Below are 27,288 nucleotides of genomic sequence, written 5' to 3' on the forward strand. Positions count from 1 at the left end.
ACCATGTAACCAGGTTCCAACTTTTTTTTTTAGTAGGTTAAAACTTTAATACCTTAATTTTTATCTGGGAACTTATTAGCAGCCTGTAAACATCAAACTATCTGAATAACATGCTACATGACACATCACTTAAACTCATGTTCAGAGAAATAGCAAATATTCAATAAGTGCTACAGATTAGTGAATTTTAGAACTGAAAAATATTGAGCATTAGGCAAAGCTAATTTAGAACTTACAAAGTTGTCCTGGAAACCTGAGTAAATAATAACATAAGAATGGCCATACTGGGTCTGACGAATGGTTGATCTAGCCCAGTATCTGGCAGTAGCCAATGACAGATGCTTCATAGGGAATGAGGAGAACATGGCAATTTTGAGTGTTATCCAGCCCCACCTTCTGATAGTCAGAGGTTTAGGGACCCCCAGAGCACAGGGTTGCATCCCTGACCATCTTGGTTAGTAGTCATTGATGGACCTATCCTACATGAAATTATCTCACTCTTTTCTGAACTTTTGGCCTTCACAACATTCCCTGGCAATGAGTTCTGCAGGTTGACTGTGCGTTGGATGAAGTAGTACTTCCTTCTGTTAGTTTTAAGCCTGCTGCCTATTAATTTTGTTGGGTGACCCTTGGTTCTAGTGTTATGTCGAGGAGTAAATAACACTTCATTATTTGCTTTCTCCACACCATTCATGATTTTATGGACTTCTATCATATCCCCCCTTACTTGCCTCTTTTCTAAACTGAAGAGTCTCAGTCTTTTTAATCTCTCTGTAAAGTATATAACTAACAGACTTCTACATTTTAAGAACACTTTTTAACTACTGAATTCTGGGAAACTCTCACGGGAGAGTGCATCAGCAACTTTATTAGAAGCTCCTGTGATGTGTTGAATTTCAAAATCAAAATCTTGGAGAGCTAAACTCCAACGAAGAAGTTTCTTGTTGTTCCCCTTGGCAGTATGAAGCCACTTGAGTGCAGCATGGTCAGTTTGTAGTTGGAACCGCCGTCCCCAAACATATGGGCGTAGCTTTTCCAGGGCGTACACAATGGCATAGCATTCCTTTTCACTGACTGACCAGTGACTTTCCCTCTCAGACAGTTTCTTGCTGAGAAACACGACAGGATGGAAGTTGTGATCTGTTGCTTCCTGCATGAGCACTGCTCCTATACCACGCTCAGATGCATCTGTAGTTACTAGGAATGGCTTGTCAAAATCCGGGGCCCTGAGCACAGGGTCAGACATGAGCGTTGCCTTAAGTTGGGTAAAGGCCTTTTGACACTCATCAGTCCACTTAACGGCATTTGGCTGGGTCTTTTTGGTCAGGTCGGTCAATGGGGCAGCGATTTGGCTGTAGTGTGGTACAAATCGCCTGTAGTATCCGGCCAAGCCTAAGAAGGATTGGACCTGCTTCTTTGACTTTGGGACAGGCCACTTTTGGATAGCATCCACCTTGGCCTGTAGGGGGTTTATGGTTCCTCGACCCACCTGGTGCCCCAGGTAAGTCACTCTGTTTTGGCCTATTTGACACTTTTTGGCCTTAACAGTTAGTCCGGCCTGCCTGATGCGCTCAAAGACCTTTTCCAGGTGTATTAGGTGTTCGGGCCAGGAGTCTGAAAAAATGGCCACATCATCGAGGTAGGCAACTGCAAATTCTCCCAGTCCAGCTAGTAGACCATCTACCAGCCTCTGGAAGGTGGCGGGTGCATTTCGAAGGCCGAAAGGAAGGACATTGAATTCATACACCCCCGCATGGGTGACGAATGCTGACCTCTCCTTGGCAGGTTCATCTAGTGGTACTTGCCAGTACCCCTTGGTTAAGTCTATTGTAGAGATGAAATGGGCACGTCCCAACTTTTCCAATAGCTCATCGGTACGTGGCATTGGATAGTTGTCCGGACGAGTTACAGCATTTAGCTTACGGTAGTCCACGCAAAAGCGTATTTCCCCATCTGGTTTGGGTACCAGAACCACTGGAGATGCCCATGCACTGGTAGATGGGCGGATTACACCCATCTGTAGCATGTTCTGGATCTCCCGTTCTATAGCAGCTTGGGCATGAGGAGACACTCGGTAAGGTGGGGTTCTGATTGGGTGAGCATTATCTGTATCAATGGAGTGGTATGCCCATTCAGTCCGTCCTGGGGTGGCTGAGAACAATGGGGCGAAGCTAGTGCACAGCTCCTTGATTTGTTGCCGCTGCAGACGTTCCAGGGTGGTTGAGAGGTTCACCTCTTCCACGCCACCGTCTTTTTTCCCGTCGTAGTAGACACCGTCAGGCCACTCAGCATCATCTCCCTGGACTGTAAACTGACAAACCTGTAAATCTCTGGAATAGAAAGGCTTGAGAGAATTAACATGGTACACTTTAGGCTTTAGTGAGGAATTGGGAAATGCTATGAGGTAGTTTACAGCTCCCAGGCGCTCTTGGACCGTGAATGGCCCTTCCCATGATGCTTCCATCTTATGGGCCTGTTGCGCCTTCAAGACCATAACCTGGTCTCCTACCTTGAAGGACCGATCTCTGGCATGTCTGTCATACCAGGCCTTTTGCTCTTCTTGAGCATCCTTTAGGTTCTCTTTAGCAAGGGCTAAAGAGTGTCGGAGGGTGCTTTGTAGGTTGCTTACAAAGTCCAGAATGTTAGTTCCTGGAGAAGGCGTAAACCCCTCCCATTGCTGCTTCACCAACTGTAATGGCCTCTTAACCTCGTGACCATACACAAGTTCAAATGGTGAAAACCCTAAACTGGGATGTGGTACAGCCCTGTAGGCAAACAGCAACTGCTGCAACACTAGGTCCCAATTATTGGAGAATTCGTTGATGAATTTTCGTATCATGGCCCCCAAAGTTCCATTGAACCTTTCCACCAGGCCATTGGTTTGATGGTGGTATGGGGTGGCAACCAAGTGATTCCCCCCATGAGTTTCCCACAGTTTTTCCATGGTCCCTGCCAGGAAATTAGACCCTGAATCTGTAAGGATGTCGCAGGGCCAACCTACCCTGGCAAAGATGTCTGTTAAGGCCAGGCACACAGTGTTAGCCCTGGTGTTGCCTAGAGCTACTGCTTCTGGCCATCGGGTAGCAAAGTCCACTAAAGTCAGTACGTACTGCTTTCCTCTGGGCGTCTTTTTTGGGAAAGGGGCCAGAATATCCACAGCTACTCGCTGAAATGGGACCTCAATTATGGGGAGTGGCTGGAGAGGGGCCTTGACCTGGTCTTGAGGCTTTCCCACTCTTTGGCATACCTCACAAGACCGGACATACTTGGCAACATCCTTGCCCATCCCCTCCCAGTGGAAGGACTTCCCCAACCGGTCCTTGGTTCTGTTCACCCCAGCATGGCCACTGGGATGATCATGGGCTAAGCTTAAGAGCTTCTCCCGGTACTTAGTTGGAACCACCAACTGTTTTTTGCGGCTGCCATTCTTCCCGGTGTCCACCAGAAAGAATTTCCTTGTATAAAAGTCCTTGGTCTATAACAAACCGGGATCGATTAGAAGAGCTGAGAGGCGGTGGGGTGCTCCGTGCCGCCGCCCAAGCTTTCTGAAGGCTGTCATCCGCTTCCTGCTCAGCCTGGAACTGTTCCCTTGAGGCTGGGGTCACCAGTTCTTCCTCAGACTGTGGACTTGGGCTTGGTCCCTCTGGAAGCGATGTAGGTGATGGGGTTGTTTCCGTTGCTGGTGAACCGCTCTTCGCTGGTGCACCTGAGGGTATTTCAGGCTCTGGCTGAGCCTTTTGGGTATGGCTGTCTGTTGCTTCTGCCAGTTGTGGCTCGCTGGCGCCCTCTGGCGTTGAGTTTGAAGATGTAGTTGCACTTGCTGGTGCTGGTTGTTGTTCCAGTTCCGGGCCTGGGACTGGAGATGCTGTGGCTGTTTCAGTGGTAGGCATGGAATCCGGGTCCACTACCTCTGTCTGGGTCTCTGGTAACACAGACGGGGCCTCTGTGGACGGTTCAGGAACAGGAATGGGTCTGGAAGCTTGCCTGGTTTGGCTACGTGTAACCATTCCCACTCTCTTGGCCCGCCTCACCTGGTTGGCCAAGTCTTCCCCCAGTAGCATGGGGATAGGATAATTGTCATAGACTGCAAAAGTCCACATTCCTGACCAGCCTTTGTACTGGACAGGCAGTTGAGCTGTAGGCAAGTCTACAGCTTGTGACATGAAGGGGTAAATTGTAACTTTGGCCTTTGGGTTGATGAATTTGGGGTCAACGAAGGATTGGTGGATAGCTGACACTTGTGCCCCCGTGTCTCTCCACGCAGTAACCTTCTTTCCGCCCACTCTCAAATTTTCCCTTCGCTCCAAGGGTATTTGAGAGGCATCCGGGCCAGGGGATCTTTGGTGTGATGGTGATGTAATGAATTGCACTCGCATGGTGTTCTTGGGACACTTGGCCTTGATATGTCCCAGTTCATTACACTTAAAGCATCTTCCATCTGATGGGTCACTGGGCCGAGGTGAGTTACTGGAGACTGGTGAGGTTGAAGGGTAGGGTATCTGTGGCTTTACTTGGGTGGTATGTGGGGTCTTTGGCTGTCCTCGGTTGTAGGGTTTATGGTCTGTGTGCCCCCTGGGGTAATCGTTCCCCTTGACAGTAGCTTTCTTGCTTTCTGCCAGTTCCATCCATTTGGCTCCAATCTCCCCCGCCTCAGCGATATTCTTGGGGTTTCCATCTTGTATGTACCGTGTGATGTCTTCAGGAACACCATCCAAGAACTGCTCCATTTGTATGAGGAGGTTCAGTTCTTCCAAGGTTTGAATGTTGTTTCCTGTTATCCAGGCCTCATAGTTTTTTGCAATGTAGTAGGCGTGTTTGGGAAATGACACCTCTGGTTTCCACTTTTGGGTTCTGAAGCGCCGACGGGCATGATCTGGGGTTATCCCCATCCTGTATCTGGCCTTGGTTAGAAAAAGTTTATAGTCATTCATTTGGTGCTTAGGCATTTCAGCTGCCACCTCTGCTAAAGGTCCACTGAGCTGTGACCTCAATTCTACCATGTACTGGTCTTCGGGAATGCTGTACCCAAGACAGGCTCTTTCAAAATTTTCCAAGAAGGCCTCGGTGTCATCACCTGCCTTGTAGGTGGGAAATTTCCTGGGCTGTGGAGCAATATTTGGCGCCGGGTTGTTAGGGTTGGCTGGCACAGGCAGCCCAGCTTTTGCCAACTCCAGTTCATGTTTTCTCTGTTTTTCCTTCTCTTCATTCTCTTTTTGTTGTTTTTCTATTTCTCGGTGGTGGGCCGCCTCTTCTTCTTCTTGCTTCCTTCTGTGGGCCAACTCTTCTTCTGCTTGTTTCCTTCGGTAGGCCACCTCTTCTTCTTCTAGTTTTCTTTTGTGTGCTGCCTCTTTGGCTGCCTCTTTGGCTGCCTGTTCTCTTTGGTAGGCTGCCTCTTTGGCTGCCTGTTCTCTTTGGTAGGCTGCCTCTTTGATCTGTTCTTCTCTTTCTTTCATCTCCATCTCTTTTTGTTTTATTTCCAGTTGTCGCCTGTGTTCAGCTTCTTTGATTTGTTCTTCGGCGTCAATTTTTGCCTTAGAAGTCATGGTTCCTGTTTTCTTGTGTTGGGGTGCCCTCCGGTGTTTATCTTCTGAACTGCAGGTTCTGTTGCCTCCTGGAGTCTGCCTAGCAACAGTGCTTTTTTCCTTTTCTCTCTCTAGCTAATGTTCAATGAAGGGAAACCAGAAAAACCACTTTATTTGCATGCATATAAGTGCCGGTACTTGCCTCCTAATGGGAGGGCTATTGCATGACAAAAGACCCTTAACATGCAAGCCACAAACTGCGAGAGAGAGCAGAAAAAAAAAATTCTCTCTGGTTCCCTTTTAAAACCAACTGTTTCTCTCTGCTAAAAAGCCCTTAGCAGAGAAAAGAAAAATATAATATTTCTACTGGCTTCTGGGTTCTGTCTATCTCCCACCAGCTGCCACTCATGTAATAACCTTAGTCCCAGATTTGGACCTTAGCGTCCAAAATATGGGGGTTAGCATGAAAACCTCCAAGCTTAGTTACCAGCTTGGACCTGGTACCTGCTGCCACCACCCAAAAAATTAGAGTGTTTTGGGGCACTCTGGTCCCCCTGAAAAACCTTTCCTGGGGACCCCAAGACCCAAATCCCTTGAGTCTCACAACAAAGGGAAATAATCCTTTTTCCCTTCCCCCCTCCAGGTGCTCCTGGAGAGATACACAGACACAAGTTCTGTGAATCCAAACAGAGTGAATCTCCCTCTCTGTTCCCAATCCTGGAAACAAAAAGTACTTTCCTATTCCCCCAGAGGGAATGCAAAGTCAGGCTAGCAATCCAACACACAAATCTCCCCTTGATTTCTTCCTCCCACCAATTCCCTGGTGAGTACAGACTCAATTTCCCTGAAGTAAAGAAAAGCTCCAACAGGTCTTAAAAGAAAGCTTTATATAAAAAGAAAGAAAAATAAGTACAAATGTTCTCTCTGTATTAAGATGATACAACACAGGGTCAATTGCTTAAAAGAATATTGAATAAACAGCCTTATTCAAAAAGAATACAAATCAAAGCACTCCAGCACTTATATTTATGCAAATCCCAAAGAAAAGAAACCATATAACTTACTATCTGATCTCTTTGTCCTTACACTTGGAAACAGAAGACTAGAAAGTAGAACTACTTCTCCAAAGCTCAGAGAAAGCAGGCAGCCAGAAAACAAAGACCTTAGACACTCAAATCCCTCCACCCAAAGTTGAAAAAATCCGGTTTCCTGATTGGTCCTCTGGTCAGGTGCTTCAGGTGAAAGAGACATTAACCCTTAGCTATCTGTTTATGACACTCTCTACATATGGAAGCTGTTCCATACCCCTAACACCAAAATCTCTTTCTTGAGTGGTAGTAGCTAATTTAGAACTCATCATTGTGTATGTATAGTTGAGATTATTTTATCCAATGTGAATTACTTTACACTTATCAACACTGAATTTCATCTGCCATTTTGTTACCCAGTCACCTGTTTAGTGAGATCTTTGTAACTCTTTGCAGTCAGCTTTGGATTTATTTATTTTGAGTAATTTGGTATATTCTGCAAACTTTGCCACCTCACTGTTTACCCCTTTTTCCAGATCATTCATGAATATGTTGAACAGCACTGGTCCCAGTACGGATCCTTGGTATTTACCCTTCTTCTTTGTGAAAATGGAACATTTATTCCTAAACTTTGTTTCTTATCTTTTAACTGTTTACTGATCCAGGAAACGACCTTCCCTTTACTACTTACTTTGCTTAAGATCCTTTGGTAAGGGACCTTGTCAAAGGCTTTCTGAAAGTCCAAGTACACTATATCCACTGGACCATGCTTGTTGACACCCTCAAAGAATTCTAATAGCTTGTGAAGCATGATTTCCCTTTGCAAATGCTACATTGACTCTTTTCCAACACATGTTAATCTGCGTCTGATAATTCTGTTCTTTATGATAGATTCAACCTATTTACTTAGTACTGAAGTTAGGCTTGGTGGCTTGTAATTTCCAGGATTGCCTCTACAGCTAGTAAAAAAAAAAAAAATCTGTGTTCCATTAGCTATTCTCCAATCATCTCGTACAGCGGCTGATTTAAGCAATAGGTTACACACCACAGTTAGCAGTTCTGCAATTTCATATTTGAGTTCCTTCAGAATTCTTGGGTGAATACCATCTGGTTCTGGTGACTTATTGCTGTTTAATTTAGCAGTTTGTTCCAAAACCACCTCTTCTGAAACCTCAACCCGGGACAGTTCCCTCAAGGGAACAGAAACAATACTACATAATCCTTATATGATAACCCTACAGAATTTAGTGAAAAACAGTGTTAAACCTTCAAAAATTAGGCTTGCTTTCTTAAGATATTAGCAGCTTTTGATGCTTGCACATGCTGCGTTTTCCACACTTAGGAAACAAGCTAATCTCATACTGCTGCTACAAACTCTTATCAAGTGCTTGACCCTGTGTTTAAAAGGACAGGTTCCACAAATGCTAATATTAAAACAAATATTAAATGAATATCCCTGTGATGGGGTATACAAACCTCACAGTGTGTGACAAGGGGTTAAGGAACTATTCTGAGCCCAGATAGCTCTGCCCTATCTGTAGTAAGTGCATCAACTGGAGGTGGATTTAAAAGGCAGGGGAGCAGTTCATTTGGGGGCAAACCATGAAGACAGCAGACCTGCAGCTCCAGGATAGAAGAGCTGAGGGAAGGCAGAAATCTCTCCTGAAGCCACTGCCCAAACGTCCCTCCCTGAGGGAAGGGAGGACCCTGTTGCAGAGAAGTCTTAGAGGGAAACATTCCCCTTTCTCTCATACAAACTCTGGACTTTGTTAATCCCCTTTATTTTTGTTTGGAATACCCCAGCGGGGAAAATCTCTAGGCCTGAGCCAGCCCAGGAGGGTGTATCGTACCACGTGAGAAGACCGTTCCGCCCAAGAGACAAAGAGAGCAACCTTGCTACTCGCTGCCACCAGAAGATGTCTTGTGGTGAGTGGACACACTTCATGGAGCTTTAACTCAGACTATGACTGTCATGGTATAATTCCCCACTCTGAACCTTAGCGTTCAAAAGATGGGGTACCAGCATGAATTCCTCTAAGCTCAATTACCAGCTTAGTACTTGTAGCGCTGCCACCAACCAGGAATTCCAGTGCCTGATACACTCTGGTCCCCCCAAAACCTTGCCCGGGAACCCCCAAGACCCAGACCCTCTGGATCTTAACACAAGGAAAGTAAACCCTTTCCCCCACTGTTGCCTCTCCTAGGCTTCCCCTCCCTGGGTTACCCTGGAAGATTACTGTGATTCAAACTCCTTGAATCTTAAAACAGAGAGGAAAATTCACCTTTCCCCCTCCTTCTGTTTCCCCCTCCCAGACTTTTCCTGAGAGAGAAAGTAATCCTAACACAAAGAGAAAATAACCTCTCTCTCCCCCTTCCCTCCTTTCTCCCCACCAATTCCCTGGTGGATCCAGACCCCGTCCCCTGGGGTCTCACATCAGAATAAAAACCAATCAGGTTCTTAAACAAGAAAAGCTTTTGATTAAAGAAAGAAAAAAACAGTAAAAATTATCTTTGTAAATTTAAAAAATGGAATAGGTACAGGGTCTTTCAGCTATAGACACTGGGAATACCCTCCCAGCCTAAGTATACAAGTACAAATTAAAATCTTTTCAGCAAAATACCAATTTAAACTCCTTTCAGCCAAATACACATTTGAACGCCTTCCAACCAAATACACATTTGCAAATAAAGAAAACAAACATAAGCTTAACTCGCTTTATCTACCTAATACTCACTATTCTGAGCTTACAAGAGCCTGTATCGGAGAGATTGGAGAGAGACCTGGTTGCACGTCTGATCCCTCTGAGCCCCCAGAGTGAACAACAACCAAACACTAACAGCACACACAAAAACTTCCCTCCTTCAAAATTTGAAAGTATCCTGTCTCCCTGATTGGTCCTCTGGTCAGGTGACAGCCAGGCTCACTGAACTTAACCCTTTACAGGCAAAAGAGATATGAAGTACTTCTGTTCTATTAACCCTTGACTATCTGTTTATGACAATGACCTTAAGCTTCTCTAGCTGTCAGATCACTAATAGCCCTCAAAGGGCCCTGAGTGGGAGCCTGGTGGAGCGGGATGATCTGGGCTCCACTACCAACAAATCCCTGCAAGTCACAGGGCTATGCCCTGACCCCTAGGCAATGATCCCCTACCAACCACCCTAGTGAGTACTGTCTCAATCCCAGTTGCCCATTTATAAAAAGAGCCATGTACTGCCAAACACATTTTTATTTCAGAGTACTCACAATAACGTTTCTAGGTTATTTAAAAAAAAAATCTTAATGGATTTTCTCAGAGCCTCTACTATACTGTAAAATACTATTAGACCTCTTAGCCACTAGTTTTCACATGCCATCCAGACAACACAGGTCATTCCAAAGTACAGCAAAATAAGGTGTGACTTTTCAATGTTACCATAGCAAATAGACCCTATGTCTAGTGTTGCTTACCCCCTTTGCTATTAGTAATTCCAGACACTGTGAGGAAATGTGCATACAAGAGAAATTTTGCATATTAATATGGAGAGCAAACCATAAGGTATTCTGTAAAAAATAATGCAGGCTAAGCAGGGTTTGTGTGCTGGGATTTTCAAATTCAACACCAGTTATTTCCGCCAACCCAATACCTGGCTAATTGACAAATGTATATAGGCATAATAGGGGGTCTGTTAAGCAAACAAATGAATGCGACCTGAGAGGGCTGAACAATTTTCTTATTCACCAAAGAAATTAATTCCCAAACATGAAACGTTACATGGAGTCTGTGCTGATGTGTTAAATACTAGAGATGGGAAAATAATGCAAATAGTTATCCATAAATATTCATTCAGAAATTTAAAAGAATCCATTTCAGCCACATCCATGCTATTTCTGTTTGCATAAAGCAAACTTTCAAGTGATCAAGTCTTCCTAGGAAGATGATTAACAGAAACATATCTGAGTCACATGTGCAAGTACTTGTGGAAACCATATTTTGCAAGACTTACTCATCCAGGGAGCAGAAACAAGACAACTTCTAACCTATCACAAGACCAGTTTAAATTCAGATTAATAATTGATCCACGCAGTTCCTTATTCAAGATTTGTCCAATAAATTCCATAAGCTGATCAGAGTACACATTGTTTGTGTATATTCTGTTATCAAGAGGGACTAGATAAAAATTAATTACTCAATTAGCACTATTACATACTGAAATGGAAGGCAGCTGTGTAGATGGCTGACTGGACTAATAGCGAGATCTTTATCCTTCCATTGAGACTAGCATAGATCAATACTGTAAGACTTAAAAGTAGGATAGTGTTTTTTTAATTAATTATGAAGACTCAAAAAATCAAGGATCTAACATACAATGTTAGAAGAGGCTTGATATGAAAAGATGTATGTGAAGTGTTAGCTTCATGTTGCCACTAACATTTCCCAATCTGAAGTTTTGATGAGTTGGAGAAGCAAAAGAGAAAAAAAATCTGAAAAACCAGACATAACTTCATTTTATTATAGCAGAAAAGGAAGGAAAAAGGGGCCAACGGGGAAAAATGAAAAAAATTATATTTTTAAAAGTTTTGAAAAAATACAAAGAGAAAGTGAAAAACTTCTATTTCCAACCTAGCAAATGGAAACATCAAAGTATCACAAACATTCTTCCATTTTTGACAACCACTAGGTTTGTGGCTAAGACACACTGGTTAGACTAGTGTGGAGAAACTTGTTTGATGTTTGATGGATGAAGAGAGGACTTGATCCTACAATGAGCAGATATTAATTCACTCCTCTCCCCCAAGAAAAAAAACCCTCCAACCCAAGGCTGTATTGAAGTAACAACATTTTTTGCACAGTTTCTAAAAAAGAGTAATTTCCAAACGTGAACAGTAACGTATAGCTCTACTTCAGGAATACAAAAATTCTGTTCTCCATATCTACTTTGTATTCAGTTACATAAAGGCTAATTTAATCTTTGGTGTGATTTTGAATACACTGGTGACTCACCAAGTTAGACCAAGGAAGAAATTAGAAATTTGCAAGTACCAGAGTACCAAAAATAAGCATGCTATTGTATCTGCTATCTATTTCTCTTTCAATCTGTAATGAAGCTTTGCTCAAGAGTTTACTTAAATAAATTTCATCTACTTACTTTAAACTGCTAAAATGTCTCTAAACTAAGCTGTTTTCAGCTATGGAAAATCTTTCCCTTTCAGGACCTACTCAGATGTCTCATCAGGTTGATAACTGGCATGATTGTTGAGCCATTTCTTAATCATCACTGCAAACACCAATACACGCAAAACAGTGTAAGGCCTAAGGATTCTGCCGTTTGGTAGGTCAATACATATGACAGGATGTTATAGAATAAAAGAGAATGATACTGCACTATGGCATTTTTATTTCTATATGTCTGTAGTTGTCTGCCAACAGAGGATGATATATTACCATTTGTAATGCAGCAGCACCTAGAGAGCCCAGCCAAGATTCCCATTATGCTAGGCATCATGCACAGTAAGAGAGAACCCCTGCCTCAAAGAGCTTACAATTCTAGACAAGACAGCAAGTGTTATCCCTTGTTTATGGATGAGCAACAGGCACACGGATAAAGCAGACCTAGCTATATGGTGAAACCCTCCATCTGGTAGCTGAATTTACCATGCCCATGTTGTGGATATTACTGTAGCTCTTTGGAGTGGGACTCTTTATAGTCCCTAGACAACAGTTCTATGAGAAGCAAAACACAGCCACCTCTGGCTGAGCCACTGGACTGGTGCTAGATCTGTTCTTTTTTCAGAATTAGACAAGAGTACTTGTGGCATCTTAGACACTAACAAATTTATTTCAGCATAAGCTTTTGTGGGCTACAGCCCACTTCATCAGATGCATAGAATGGAACATGTAGAAAGAAGATATATATACATACAGAATACATGAAAAGGTGGAAGTTGCCCTACCAACTCTAAGAGGCTAATTAATTAAGATGAGCTATTATCAGCAGAAGGAAAAAAAACTTTTGGAGTGATAATCAAGATGGCCCATTTCGGACAGTTGACAAGAAGATGTGAGGATACTGAATGTGGGGAAATAGATTCAATTTACAGAATGACCCAGCCACTCCCAGTCTATTCAAGCCCAAGTTAATGGTATCTAGTTTGCAAATTAATTCCAGTTCAGCAGTTACTCGTTGGAGTCTGTTTTTGAAGCTTTTCTGTTGCAAAATTGGCACTTTTAAGTGTGTTACTGAATGACCAGAGAAGTTGAAGTGTTCACCTGCTGGTTTTCTAATGTTATGATTCTTGATGTCAGATTTGTGTATTCTTTTGCATAGAGACTGTCCAGTTTGGCCAATGTACATGGCAGAGGGGCATTGCTGGCACATGTTGGCATCTATCACATTGGTAGATTTTGAAGTTTTTCTTGGCATGTCTTATGCATAAGGGAAAAGTACATAAAATACTTAACTCCAATACTGTCAGGTAAAGAGATATTTGCTTATTATGTTATGTTTTGTCCTGAGTGGCCATTAAGCAGCAAAACTAGCCATGCACAATATGACTGGAATCATGATTACTAGATGGATGCTAAGGTACTTAGGAATGCAGCTGAGCATTACTAAATCAGATATGCCAGCTCTCTTCTTCCTCCCTCGTGTATATGAGAACTCACACTCTTGGTGTCCTTGAGAACAGTTAGGGAGGTTGCTTTTGATATGTGACAGAGGACACATTAGTAGTGCTGGTCACTGTTTCTTGTTACTTGGCAACAGTATTTTTTCCTCTTAGCAACAGAAGAGCTTTTGAAGAGTGAAAAGAATACAAAACATGAAACAAGAAAATCTCATTTTATTGTGGGCATGATCTTGTAGCCAAAATGGATTTAATTTTCAGTTTTGATATATATCTATATATAGAGAGATATATAATATAAAAGTTAAAAAAGCATTAACTACATGATCCTTTAACTTCACATGTGAATTCATTTGTCATGAACATCTATTCATGAAAGCTACAGTGCATCAGAATATATAAGTATTGGCCAACCCACTGGGAAAAAACATTTGGTTGGAGGGTTTTTTGGTTGTTTTTTATTTTTAACTTCTAGCTCTGCCCAATGTGTTTATAAGTCTCTCTCTTATGTGATAACTGTGGAAAAAGGTACTTCCAGGAATTGAACAAGGCAAATTCTCTTCAAAAATATACCCCAACCAGTATTTGGCTATCAAATTAGTTGTCTTCAAAACAATTTTTAAAACCAATCATCTCAACAAATAGAGTAAAATATTTATCAAAGCACTCCTGCAGTGTTTCCATAGATCCACAGGTTCATTTATGAACCATGTTTTGTCTCCCAGCCATATATATATATCAAAGAATAACCTAGCTGTTGTCTGCAATTCAACTGTTGCCCACAACAAACTAAACAAATGATTGGGTTGTTTATTGCATGACAGTAGTGTACACCCTTATACATATCCTGGCCTAAGAGGTTCGTCGCAGCTACTTTCTGTTTCTGTCCTGGGCTGTTCAGCTCCTGTCCACTCTGTTTCTGGTTTGGAACTCATTTTCTGAGTTTAATTTTAGTGTTATTTTACTGTTGCAGTTTCATCTAGGTGATTTGCACCAGGGTCATCATCATGTGGTGGAACGCTCATTTGTGTAATTATCCTTCAGGAGCTCATTCCAGCTTCTCACTCCTGGGTGTGGAAAGGTTTCTGACAGACACTGACAAAGAAGTAATACAGAATTCAAGAAATGTCTGGGACTGATGGATTTGGGTGGAGGGAAGGAAGTGAGAAACAGCAATGAGCCACTGACTCAGTTATTACTTCTAACCTCTCTAGACCAGTGCCAGCTATGACAGGCAGCAAAAATCCAACTATTTTAGAACTATTGTATGTAAAAACCTTTTTCTCCCCCAAATGCTTTGTAAAAGTAAATAACAAAATTAAGTTTAGAGCACAGTGAGCTACATAAGAAGGTACACCGCTACCTCGATATAACGCCACCGATATAACACAAATTTGAATATAATGTGGTAAAGCAGTGTGTTGATTACAGATTGCTCTCACCCCTCGCTCCACCGATATGGCCACCAGGTGCCCGTTATCTACCGGGTAATGAGCGTTAGGGTAGGGCGGAGGTTCGATCACTGGATGCCCTGGGGGGGGTGACAAGTGCCCAAGGGTAGCGACGGGGATAACGCAAGCAATCAGTCGTAGTGTTAAAGATTGAGGATTTATTAAATGAGTCACAGATAAGGATAAGGGACCACACGATTAGTTACAACTTGGGCTTACAATATAATACTAGAACAAATAACACAAACACTACAATTACAAATAGAAGCTGGCCCTGGTATTTTTCTAAGTCCCAGTAATTATGCAGGTCGTCCCAGGGGTTAATAAAAGTGATATTGGTACTATTAGTAACCATAAATGCAGCAACTAATCTCACTAAACACAGGTCGTGAGGCTTGACTGGCCCCCCTTGCTTTCAAGGCTTCCTGGTCAACGGGTTTCCCCTAGCAGGAGCCTTGGGGCGGCTGGAACCAGTCTTTGCCTCTTATCTAACAGCACAGTTATACTTAACAGCTAATTCTACTTACACATACAAACCATGAAAGTTTCATTACGGCCGGCAAGCAGTCAGGCTTCAGGAAACGCGTGAGCCGGGAGAGATCCTCAGGGTGATCAGGCCTGGATACGGTTCGACGGGGATTCGTGTTCTCTCCACCCGTCCCCGGGAGGGGGCCGACAATATATAACAAATTTTTCGTCATAATTTATGATAAGCCAATTGCGGGGTCGCGAGTGGCTCATGCCCATACAAGGGAGGCAATCGGGCCCCAGCATCTCTACCCAGGAAGCGACTGTCGTGGGGGAACTTCCCCTCCTCAGGTCGGCCGACCGCAAGGTGCTGTTTCCTGTTACAAGTTCTGCTTTCTGAGCAGCTACGTGATCAGTGGCAGTTCTGGGGGCTGGGGGAAAATTCCGTTGGGGGGTGGAGGCCGGAGCACCCGCTGTCTGGCCCTGGGGCCCAACTTGGGGGTCTAACACAGTGCTCCAGGGGAGCAGGACTGTGCACTCCGGTGGATCAAAGCAAGTTCAATATAACACGGTTTCACCTATAACGCGGTAAGATTTTTTGGCTCCCAAGGACAGCATTATATCAAGGTAGAGGTGTACAGGCAAAAGAGATATTTTCTTTTTTACACAAAGGGCAAAAAAAAACCCCAAAACAACCCTCTGTACATGGAGGGAGAGCAGAGAATGGTAGTAAGGCATGTTCCAATCCATCCCCAGCCTCCCTTTGCAGGTGGGGATGGAACATATGGCATGGCTATTCCCTATGGCTCTCTTCCTCTCTGCCCAGGGATTCATGGTTTAAGTTCATGTTAACAGAGTAAATGGAATCATCATGTGGAAACTGACTGGGAGCTTGTTTTCCTATGAAGAGGACTGGAAACTCACTCATGTAAAGTGGCTCGAGGAGTTATATGAGATTTCAACACTCTACCATCTCTTTGCAGATTTATTTCTATTATGTATTTTGCCAGTGCCATCGGAGCACTTTCCCACCCAAGAGGCAGTTATAGTTGAGTAAGATATATTTTCCTTCTTTCCAGTTGCATGCCCCATAAGTCACAGCTGTTTGATTTAACTAAACGGTGCTTCCATCTTCCATATCAAAAGATCCAGAGACATCTTTCTCACAGCTATCCAGCCTAGCATCAATAAAGGAGAGTAGTGAAGCAAGTATGTAGGAAACTGGAGCTGGAGAGTAGATAAGTAGCATTAACCTACCTTACAAGGCCATTGCTAGCACCTCCAGAACCAATGGTAGCAGATAGCCAGCAGATGCACTGCTGTGACCTATTGAAACAAGACACGTTACTGGGGCATGGAAGACACCAAACACAGAAAGCAAACAAGTCCCTTTAAAACAAAGTTATAATACAAAACAAAGTTGTACTGAATACAGTGGTTAGAGATTGAAAACTTCTTAAATGTACAAATGATAGGAAAAAAAGGTAGAGTTGGCTGAACCTCACTGAAACCCACAAAGAAACAATGAACAGCCCAAGACCTCTTCTGCTCACATCTAAAGAGCATCATCATGTTATATTTTGATTCATTTTGTACTAGTCTCCTGTATGTCGCCTTAGTAATAATAAAACATCATCATAACACTGTTTCACAAAATTTGATTCTAGGACAAAGATTATGGATCACATTATCAGATTTTCTCTTACATATTAGGAGTTATCTTTCTCTGTTAGGCAAAGTCAAAGGGGTAAAAAAATCAAATTACAAATAAGATATACAAAAGACAACAGATAAATACAAATTTGCATCTTAATAGCTTTGTGATATGCAGCTCAAGATTACTATTTGCATTATTTGTTCTGTGTATCTCTTTGTTTAATACCCCTTATCCACTTAGATAAAATACATTCTGTGATCTGGAATGATATGCTTGTGGGAATAGTTTTTCTGAGGACTTGAAATTCAGCAGAAAGCATGTAAAAACTTGGTATAAAGTTTTACTTAGCTTTATTCACCTATGGCTGGCATTGGAAAGGATATTGGATAAAGGCCTTCAATGACAACTGATGGCAAAAAAGCCACTGGGACCTTTGGGTTGCATATCCAGATAGTAGTCCAGAGATTGTTTTTCTCTAGACACCTCTGGTGGGACTCTATGTAATCTATGGTGCCCATTCTGAGCACCTCAATACCAGAAAAATAAGGCTAGACTAATTCAGTGAAGGGCAGCTAAAAATTACCCAAGGGTTATGCTAGGGAACAGTAGAATCAAATAATTTTAAAATGAAGCTTGAGTAACCAATGAGACTAGAGAGTTAACTTAGATACATTTGAAGAGTGTGAATATTAAGCCATAGCAAGAATTGTTTAGGACCATACAAGATATAAACTATGGCCTGAATTTCCCACTTGGTTCTGTAGAGATGATATTCTATTTAGCAGACAAAATTATTGTGTTTGGAAGGGCTATTTTGCCTACTTTTTCTTTCCCAGGGAAAATTTACTTTTCAAAAAGTTGTATTTCACAATTTGCATGATGAAAAGGTATGTAGATTAGTGAAAATGATATAAATTTGCTCCAAAAAGAGATCCATGGGCATGCTGGGTAACCTTGTGCAAGTAACTTCACGCTGTGTTTCAGGCGTCCCATCAGCAAAATCAGAATAATAATACTTACTTTCTTTGCAAAGCACCAAGATCAATGTATGAAGAGCAATTTAAGATGTAGGTATTAGTATCACTATGATAATCTCAATTTTTCATGCAAATATTCACAAAAGGTGAAAAGTTTAAGAGGCTGGAAGAGCTATTCAGAAGTCATCTCCCAGCTCTGTTTTTACTTAGTTACTGAACTGAGAAACAGACCCATATGCAGATCTTATCTGCTGTCATTCCGCTGCCTCTCATCAAATGGGCTGCTAAATCCGCTTCTGTTTTCTTTATCAGGTCTAGAAACCACATGACATTTTCATTCTTAACTGTTGTGATAAAGGAAGATTAAAGGGCCACTATCAACTTGTTTTGGCTTAAAGTTTGGCTTGCTATACCTAATGTTGTAGGACTCTAATAAAAACATTTCCTCCTCACAAAGAGCTAAGTTACATATTTTCTACATGCACATTACACTTCATACATATTCCAATATATAATGTCATTTTATGGTTAAGGTTTATCCCATATATTTCTCCCGTTAACACAATCAATAAAAATTCCCAAAATATCACTCATTTAATGTATCGCTCAAATCCGTACTGTTTGTTGTAAAAGCCATCCTTTCAAAATTTTAACCAAATAATATACCATGCACAAATCAATAGGTATGCATGTCATGAATGAAAAATTATTCTTTGCTGAATTTCTGATGTATGGGTGGCCAAAAACTTGCAACAGCAATTTTAAACAGGTAAAAAAAGTATCACTCCTCAGCACTTGCTACTTTACCATTTTTCTCTTAGAATAAAAGTGTCCAAATTGTTTACCTGCTTTAGACAATCACAGAAATATTCAGGGAAATACCTCTTTATTATGAAAAGCTTGGGGATAGGTCAAAGTATTCCCTAAATAGAACTCCCGAGTCCCAAAGCAACCAGAACTATGAAGCTATAATCAACACCACCATTATATTTTTGTATACAACACACGGAAAGCCTTGGCAATATTTTCCTAAGCCATGTCTGGCAAATTACTAACAGAACTGATAGGGGAAATCCATATTTCTAAGCTTCAATTGCCAACAGCAGGGAATAAGAACAAAAATGAGATCTTAATTAAAAATAAAAAAGCTCTGTTCTTACACTTGGCAGTAATCCTTTGAAATCTTAACAAATTACTTTATATTTTCTTACAGGGTATTTCCCTGTTTATGCCTGGTGTATGGAGAATAAAAACATATTCCATCCATTATACTGTGTGCCATTATGAAAAGTGGGAATAAAGGAGATGGAAGCATTACTAGTAGAGATTAGCAAATAACTAGCAACAAATAAATCGTTTCTTTATATAACTGTGAGCATAGCCCAATACTCTTTCATCATCATGCCACCGTATATAATTCCCAAGTTTCTCTAGTAAATAATTCTTAGTCTGCAGATACTTGGCAAATGGTTCATTGTGAATATTTGCAATTCACACCAATCACGTGCAATTGTTTCTGTTCCCTGATACAGTGTCTTTTTTAACTATCACAGTGTAAATACAAAAGTCTAAGAAATACTCTATGCTACACTCACTTGTATGATGAAACTACCCAAAGGTCTATATACACTCCTTAAATTCTCAAAATATTAAGTGGGCTGTAAGTAATGCATGGGCCTTGGCGAAGCACTATGTACCAGGGACTATTTCCCACTTGACAAATATTCCAACTTAAAGTTCACATTTCATAAGTTTGAGTGTTAGAAAAAAACTCATGCATTTGAATCTTCAAAGAAAGGAACAACAACAGCATTACAAATGTAGTAAAATACAAATTTGCAATTCAAATGTATTTTTGCAGAAAAAAGTTTCACTAGTTTCTCAGCAATAGATATCATACTCAAGAGGGACTGAAAAATGTGAAGCTATCAGAGAAAAATTCCTTAGCCAGGTTAAAACCAAGACCACCCTTACACAAAACTCTAGGTGCTGATAAACTGACTATAGTGTTCAATCCTGCAAGCAGATGACTGTCTTTCTGCAAGAGGCAAAGCATCCTCAGTCCTCACCGACTAAGAGTTAGGGGCTGTTGATTCTTTGTCAGTTCCATATCTAGACTATTATATAAAGCTCCTATTTATTTAACTTGTCATCTTAATAAAGTAACTTTTTGCTATAACCACAATGTAACCAGCAATAGCATTTTATCAGCTATGTATTTATACCTCTGCACATGCATCAGCATCACTAATGAGGAAAGTCTCAAAACTAAACCAAATATTGTGGGCTTGTCTACACTGTGTATTAGTCTGCCCCAGCAGGGTGTAAATTCTAGCGTATGCTATTGTGTCATATGCTAACTGGCCCGTGCGGATGCTGCTGGCACACACTAAAAGCTTCTTAGTATGCTTTAATGCAGTACTATTTGGAATGGGACTACATTAACACTAGGGAACTTAAAATACATGAAAGCAAGATCTGAGTGGGCCAGTTAGTGTGCAACATGCTACTGTGAACTAGAATTTACTCCCTACTGAGGCAGGCTAACACACCGTATAGACAAGCCCTATATCTTACAATATTTTGATGGATCACTGGTAGATTTTCCACTTTGCTAACAGATACTTAAATCAAAATTACAGCTCTGCTTTTGTTAATCTGCTCTTGAGTGATATGTGCATACGTGGTCCAATAAAAACAGTAAGACCAACATTTTCAGACCTGAGTGCCTCAAGCTAGAAAGGAAAGCAAATTGGTGTTAATTTCTAAAAAGGTGAACATCCATAGTTCGTCAACTGCAATAGCTGTTGAGAAAACTGAAAAGTTAGGCCATATCTATTTAGGTGCTTAAACACTTGCAGTTAAATTATAATTTACTTAGCGAAGTTTATAGATGACACTTTAATCTACAAATAGGCATAAAACTAGAAAACTAAAAATCTGAAGCCAAGAACGTGGAGCCACTATAGTCACTGCCTTGTTTAGTTTAACTACACTTACCTTACTAGGCATGATGGTAACAAAGGAAAACTAACTTACCTGGTAATATTATGTGGAAAGTAATTAAGCCACCAAAAGGCATTTTTTAGACATCAGTGTCACTGAGTAGTTATCTACCATATAAGCAAACATAAAACTATTAATACAGAGGAGAAACAGCAGGATGAATCTTGCTTAAGGATTACAACGTAGAATGAATGCCACGAATAGTTCTATCATTAGGGACTCACTTTTTGCATTGTGTTAATGGTGGCTGAAGTTACACTATATTGTTTCTGATCCCTGAAAGGGTGACTCTCAAACTCCCAGTATTTCCAAAATGGCCAGGCAGAGTCTTCTGGTTTGACTCTTGATGCTCACGTGGCTGCATGAATAATCATTACATATCTGTTCTTCATATGATACATTTACCAAGAAAATCTCATACACATCTGCTGAGTTGCAAATATAATTGAAGTGAATCTGTGGTACTTTTTCTAGTGAACCTTCACAAATTCTTGTGTAGCTCAGTGATTCCCAAACTTGTTCTGCTGCTTGTGCAGTGAAAGCTACTGCTCGCGCAGGAAGCAGTGTGGGCCAAGGGACGTACTGGTTGCTGCTTCCAGCAGCTCCCATTTGCCTGGAGCAGCGAACCACGGCCAGTGGGAGCCACGATCGGATGAACCTGTGGACATAGCAGATGCATAAACCAGCCCGGCCCACCAGGGGCTTTCCCTACGCAAGCAGCGGAACAAGTTTGGGAACCACTGGTGTACCATTCACTTAGCTCTAGATCACAGCAACCAAGTTGTGCTGAATCCTGTATTTCAAGCCAATTCAAAAAAAGAACTCTAAGCACAATTGTAATGACAACATCCTAGAGTGCTCAAGTGTTGGTATTATGTCTTAATGGATTCCTGTAAGTAAACCTAAGGTCACTTCCTGAAGGCTGACATTTTAAAAGGCAATTATTTAAGTAATTACTTGGTGTATTTTTTTAATGTGCAGACAGTGGTTTTTCTATTGTTGAAAAGAACAACTGTGTTTGTCAATGTTATTTGAAACAACACTAAATTACTTTCAAGCCCAATGAAAGGCCACATTATTGATATTATATGACTCGTAGCTCTCTTTCCTGAGATAAAGTTATCACCAACTAGTTCCAAAATTTGTTTGCTAGGAGTTAATGTCTATATGTTCTTACCTGCTTGTGTTTTAAATAGAAAACATGGATTGGAATATTTGATGGATGGTGAACTGTGATACATGGACTCACAGTCCTTAAGCAGCAAAATGTATTCATTAAGACAACTATAATTACAGACCCTAACTGGCTTCTCTATAGCTTCAATTCCAGCTATTGAACTGAAAAGTCTACTTTGTTCACCAGGGATCAAATTCTGTGTGGAATTCTATTCAGCACACAGACACATGTAGTGGCTGAATAATAAACTGGAAGTGTGCATACTGCAGGAAAGCCTTTAATACAGGTCAGGTGAGCTCAGTACAACAGAAACTTTATCAATATTATTTGGCTTAGACCCATTCCTCCTAGGGATTTCTGCAGGCATCAAACCAGAGTAAATACTATGTTTCCAATGCACAGAACCTTTTTTTAAAAAGTTAAACCCAATGGTCAATTTGGAATGAAAACAGATTTCTGCAGGAAAAATAATGTGGCCAAGTATATACTTCACAGAGTGCTTGAAGTAGACTATTTTTGACCATTCCTTCAATTCCTCTCAAGTTGTTTTGACTATACTGTCGAGATAAACACTGTGCAAACATTAGCTTATTCCTTGTAAGAGCTCAAGGTACTGGGGTCTTCATCCTTCCCCAAAGGAACAAAGAACTGGGAATTAGACACCAGGCTAGATCTGAGAACACTGCCACAAAAGTCATCCCTTTGATATGCAACACCAGTGGATTTAGTGGAGTCTGATAACTAGTATTTTAAAAGCTCTCTGGAAGCAACATGGATTCCTGCAGTAGAATATCAAAGTCATTGGACTTATAGATGAGCACTACAGAGGAAATTGTGGTTTTGTAAATCAAGTTGTCTTTTTACCAGGTTCTCTTCCTGACAGTGCACTTCTCAAGCACCATTACTGCATTGGTGTATTTTGCTTTTTCCTCAGTACTACTCTCATCCTGTTCACTCTATTTTTACTGTTATTCATTATTTCGAATCATGCCTGTCTAGCCAGTGATTTACATTTTTAGTAACTTATTCATAGGCCTTTATTATTTCCAAGGAGTCAATAAAGGGCATCACAGTTTAGGGCAAATACATCTGTATCTCCCCTTGTGGTCCAGCAGGGGCACTTACTCTAGGCTCCCGGCTCCTCAGATGTCACTGGTTTTGGGTGGAGACCCATGCCTCTCTCCCTCAGGACCAGAGTTTTTTTCAGGTTGCCCACTTCCCTGCCTACACTGTGAATTCCTCAGCAAGGCAGACTGCTTAAACAGGCCTGTGTCTGTGCTTTGCTTCTCTTCAGAAGCTATGAACAGTGTAATTGCCATAGTTATAAGTTGCCACAGTTATAAGTTACCACACTGCCCTACACGCTTACTCTTAATATGAAAACATGACAGAGAAAACATATTAAGGCCTACATGTAGGATAAGGAGCTTAGAGATCAGTCCGACTCCAACAAAGGGTCTGGTTGGCGATCAGTCCTTTAAACCCAATCAAGGGGCTTTTCTGTAGCTATAAGTTCATTACAGTTTTTTACTCAGAACAAGCATGATATCCATGGGATAGCACTTCCTTCATACAAATTGGGCCTTTCATCTTCAGAGACCGTGAATATGTAAAAACAACAAGGAGTCCTTGTGGCACCTTAGAGACTAACAAATGTATTTGGATATAAGCTTTCATGGGCTAGAACCCACTTCATCAGATGCATGGAGTGGAACATACAGTAGGGAAGTATAAATACACAGCACATGAAAAGATGGGAGTTGCCTTACCAAGTGGGAGGTCAGTGCTAACCAGTCAATTCAATTAAGGTGGAAGTGAGCTATTCTCAACAGTTGACAAGAAGGGGTGGAAATCACTTTTGTAGTCCTAATGAGGCCAATGTGAACAAGTTGGCCCATTTCAAACAGTTGACAAGAAGGTATGAGTATCAGCAGGGGGGAATTAATTTTTGTAGTGACCGTGAATATGTAATCAGTCAGACAATGATTCTCTCCTCAGGGCATCACTTCAAAAGGTTGGGTTCAGAGGTGGGAATTTGCATTCACCTCCCCGTAGGCATTTCTGAGGAAACCCACTTAACTTAGTCTGTCCTAAGAGTATGTTTTTGTCTGGCACATTGTTTAAAATAGTCCTTTGATGCTCAGAAAGCTTCCTAGAGTTTACATTAGTCATCTTTTCACCTGGCCACTCTTCCCCCGCCACCTGCCCTGCCCCAAGAAGTCACACACAATCCCCCAATAATCATGAACTTTGCATTTATAATACAGAAGGACTCCAAAACTATTTAAACTTAATTCAGTCAGATCTCCCAAAGATCTTGCAGGAAAATACCGTATGTGTTACAAAGCTATTGTCACACATCAATTCACTCCTGATTACTGTGATATGCCTAATATAGATTAGAAAAGACTTCACATTTTCTAATCTATTGCCCATTTCCCAGCTCCATCTCCACTGAAAGCTTCTCAATTCTGATTTTCTCTCACCATTTCAGTATCTATTTAGTACTGAAGCAGGAACAAGACAGTCCAAAGCAAATTCTCTTAACTACTGTTTCTCACACTTCTCAGTAATAAATATAGCATTTCAACTGATGGTCCATAGTGTTTAAAATCCTTTTGTTTGTATTCTCTCAGTAGAAAAACATTAGATCCATTCCTGATAAGGAATATTACTGTTTCTTTGAGGTCTATAACCAGCATCTTTCAAATGAAAACTCATTTACTTTACGTTAAAGAAGCCCTTTATTGCATATTGACAGTTTCTCCAGTGTCTTCTACTAGTCTTCCATTTCTGGGGAAACTCTTCTATCAAGGTGTGATTATGCTATTCTAGCACTATGACAAATCCCTGGATTTGACATTTTTCAAAGAGCATTTAGTCTTAGGCTTGGTATAGACATTTTCTCAGCTCCATAGCTTTCCTGAGGGAGATGTATTTTTTGTGTTTACACCACTAATTAAACCATTTGTTACCACAGATGATACACTCTTTGCACTTTGCTATTTTAGTAAGTCTTGACACATAGGGAGTAGTTTGTCTGAGATTAACGTTTGTTTTTGAAAGTCAGCACTCACTGCTTCCATCCCATTCCCCATCAGAGAATTAGATACTTAAATACTGTCTCATATGCTCTGAGCAAATTTTGAGAACTCAGGTTGAAGCTCAGAGAAATGTTCATTCATATTGTCCATCGCAGACAAGGTCACTTTTGCCATCTGAGTATGAGACAAACACATTCCCAAGGAATAAAGACATAATATTAGATGTCCATCATAGGCTAGTTCTTCTGTGACCACAGTGCTTCAGGCAAGAACACTTCCAAAGGAGAAAGAAAATAATTACACATCTATCACACAACAGCTTACTGACACTGGGACAAGGACCTGCCTTAGGAGGAAGCCAGTCTTGTTCTCAACGTCTTCCTAGAATCAGGCACAGTCAAAATGAGATAAGGTGTCCACACCTGCCCCAAGACCAAAGGAAAACAGCATGACAACTGGTACAGTGAGAAACCCTTGATATCAGCCATTTAACTGAAGACTCGTCAGAGTCACTGCACGAAAATAAAGTTATGGCACAACCGGTTTTATTTTCTGAATATACCTCAGAACTGGATCCTTTTCTACAACCAGTCACTTGAATGTAAAATATTAAAACTTACCTGTTCTCCTTTCTCATCGCCACCTCTTGATTTCAAGTGTAAGTGTCACTGCTGATCACTGCTGCCAACATTCTCACCACCACCTTTAAAATACTCCTACAGCTGTAGTCTCGTGATTAATTTAAGTGCTAGCCTCTAATCTTATACATGAAGGCCTTGTTTCCAATATGAAAAAGGTATATTTTTAAAATGACCTAATTAATTCAAGTTAACTAAATAGAGGTAAAATCCTAGTGAAGACAAAGCAGTTGTAATTTTTATATGAGTTAGCACATCCAGTAAAAGCCTCTGGGGAAACCTAGGGTTTATCTCAACCTGCTAACTCATGGAAACTATGAACTGTATTGTCTTCATGAGCATTTTGCCTTGTGTTTGTTAACTCAGGTTGCTTGTCTGTAGTGAAGAGAAGATCTAAATTTAGTACTTTCAAGGCACAGCATTTCCTGAAAGACCATCCATTCTGTCTCCCTCTGATGCAGATTCTTCCTTAACAGCATCTTTGTTTGTTAAAGGAAAGTCATTTTTCAATGAAAGCTGGTGTGAATATCCTCTGATGAGATTTTCTGCTGAAATTTTAACTTACTATAACATGCAAATACTATACAATAAAAATTCCTTTTTTCAAACAGCTCTTGTTTAAATCAGATTCATCACATCTCAACTCTAATGTCCCTACTTACTTCATGAACAGTCTTTAAGGAAGGAGAGTACAATCATTCTGAAGACCATGGGTCAAAGAGCTACTCGGGAATTAGATGCTGAAAAAATATTGACATAGCTGAAAACTGCTTTGACACAACAACAACATACTATATCTCAGGTTAAGATTTTCAAAGCATTTAAGTGACTCAGGAGCCTAAATTCCATTTTCAAAAAGTGACTTAGACAAATAGAAGCTAAAGTGCTACTGATACTTAATGAGCCTTCAAAAGTAATGAGAGTCAGGCCCTCAAGAGAGTGTGCCTTAAAAATCTTGAGACTCTAAAAGGTAATCAAGTTTGGGTATTTTTTATTCACCTTAAAGTAGTGGCATAGCTAGCATGGGACATTTGGGTGGGCCCTGACTTTAGGTGGGTGGGCAATGACAGAGGGGAGATGGGGCAGGAGGGATCGGAGAGCCCATCTTTGCCCTCCTCCTCCAGCTGGCCTTGTGTGTGTGGTGGGGGGGATGGATGGTCTCACTAGGGGCCCTGGAGGGTCCCATGTGCACACGCAGGTCCAGGAGGAGATGTCGTTCTCCAACACTCACGGCTCACGGAACCCACCCCGGTCATACCACCCCAAGCTGGGGTCAGCTCCCTGAGGTGGCAGGCCTAGGTTTTTTGGTGATTGCTGCTGCCCTCTTCCTGCTGCGGCTTGTGTGCATGTGTGCTTGTCAGGTTCTCCTAGGGTGACCAGACAGTAAATGTGAAAAATCGTGATGGGGTGGGGGATAATAGGAGCCTATATAAGAAAAATAGCCAAAAATTGGGACTATCCCTATAAAATCAGGACATCTGGTCACTCTAAGCTCTCCGCTGCTGTCTCTCCTCCTCCTATTGGGCTGGGAGTGTATACACCTGGTGTGTGGTGTCCTCAAGGTCTGGGCGGGGCTAGCGTTGGGGTCAGAGCAGAGCTGGGGATGCGCCTGGATGCTAAGTAGGTGGCCCACAGCCCACCTGTAGCTATTCCCCTGCCTTAAAGCTCCACTTTAGGATACACTTAGGTCATATTTTCTAGCTATTCTTTGTA

This window comes from Gopherus flavomarginatus, chromosome 1 (assembly GCF_025201925.1).
Source record: "Gopherus flavomarginatus isolate rGopFla2 chromosome 1, rGopFla2.mat.asm, whole genome shotgun sequence".
Taxonomy (NCBI): Eukaryota; Metazoa; Chordata; order Testudines; family Testudinidae; genus Gopherus; species Gopherus flavomarginatus.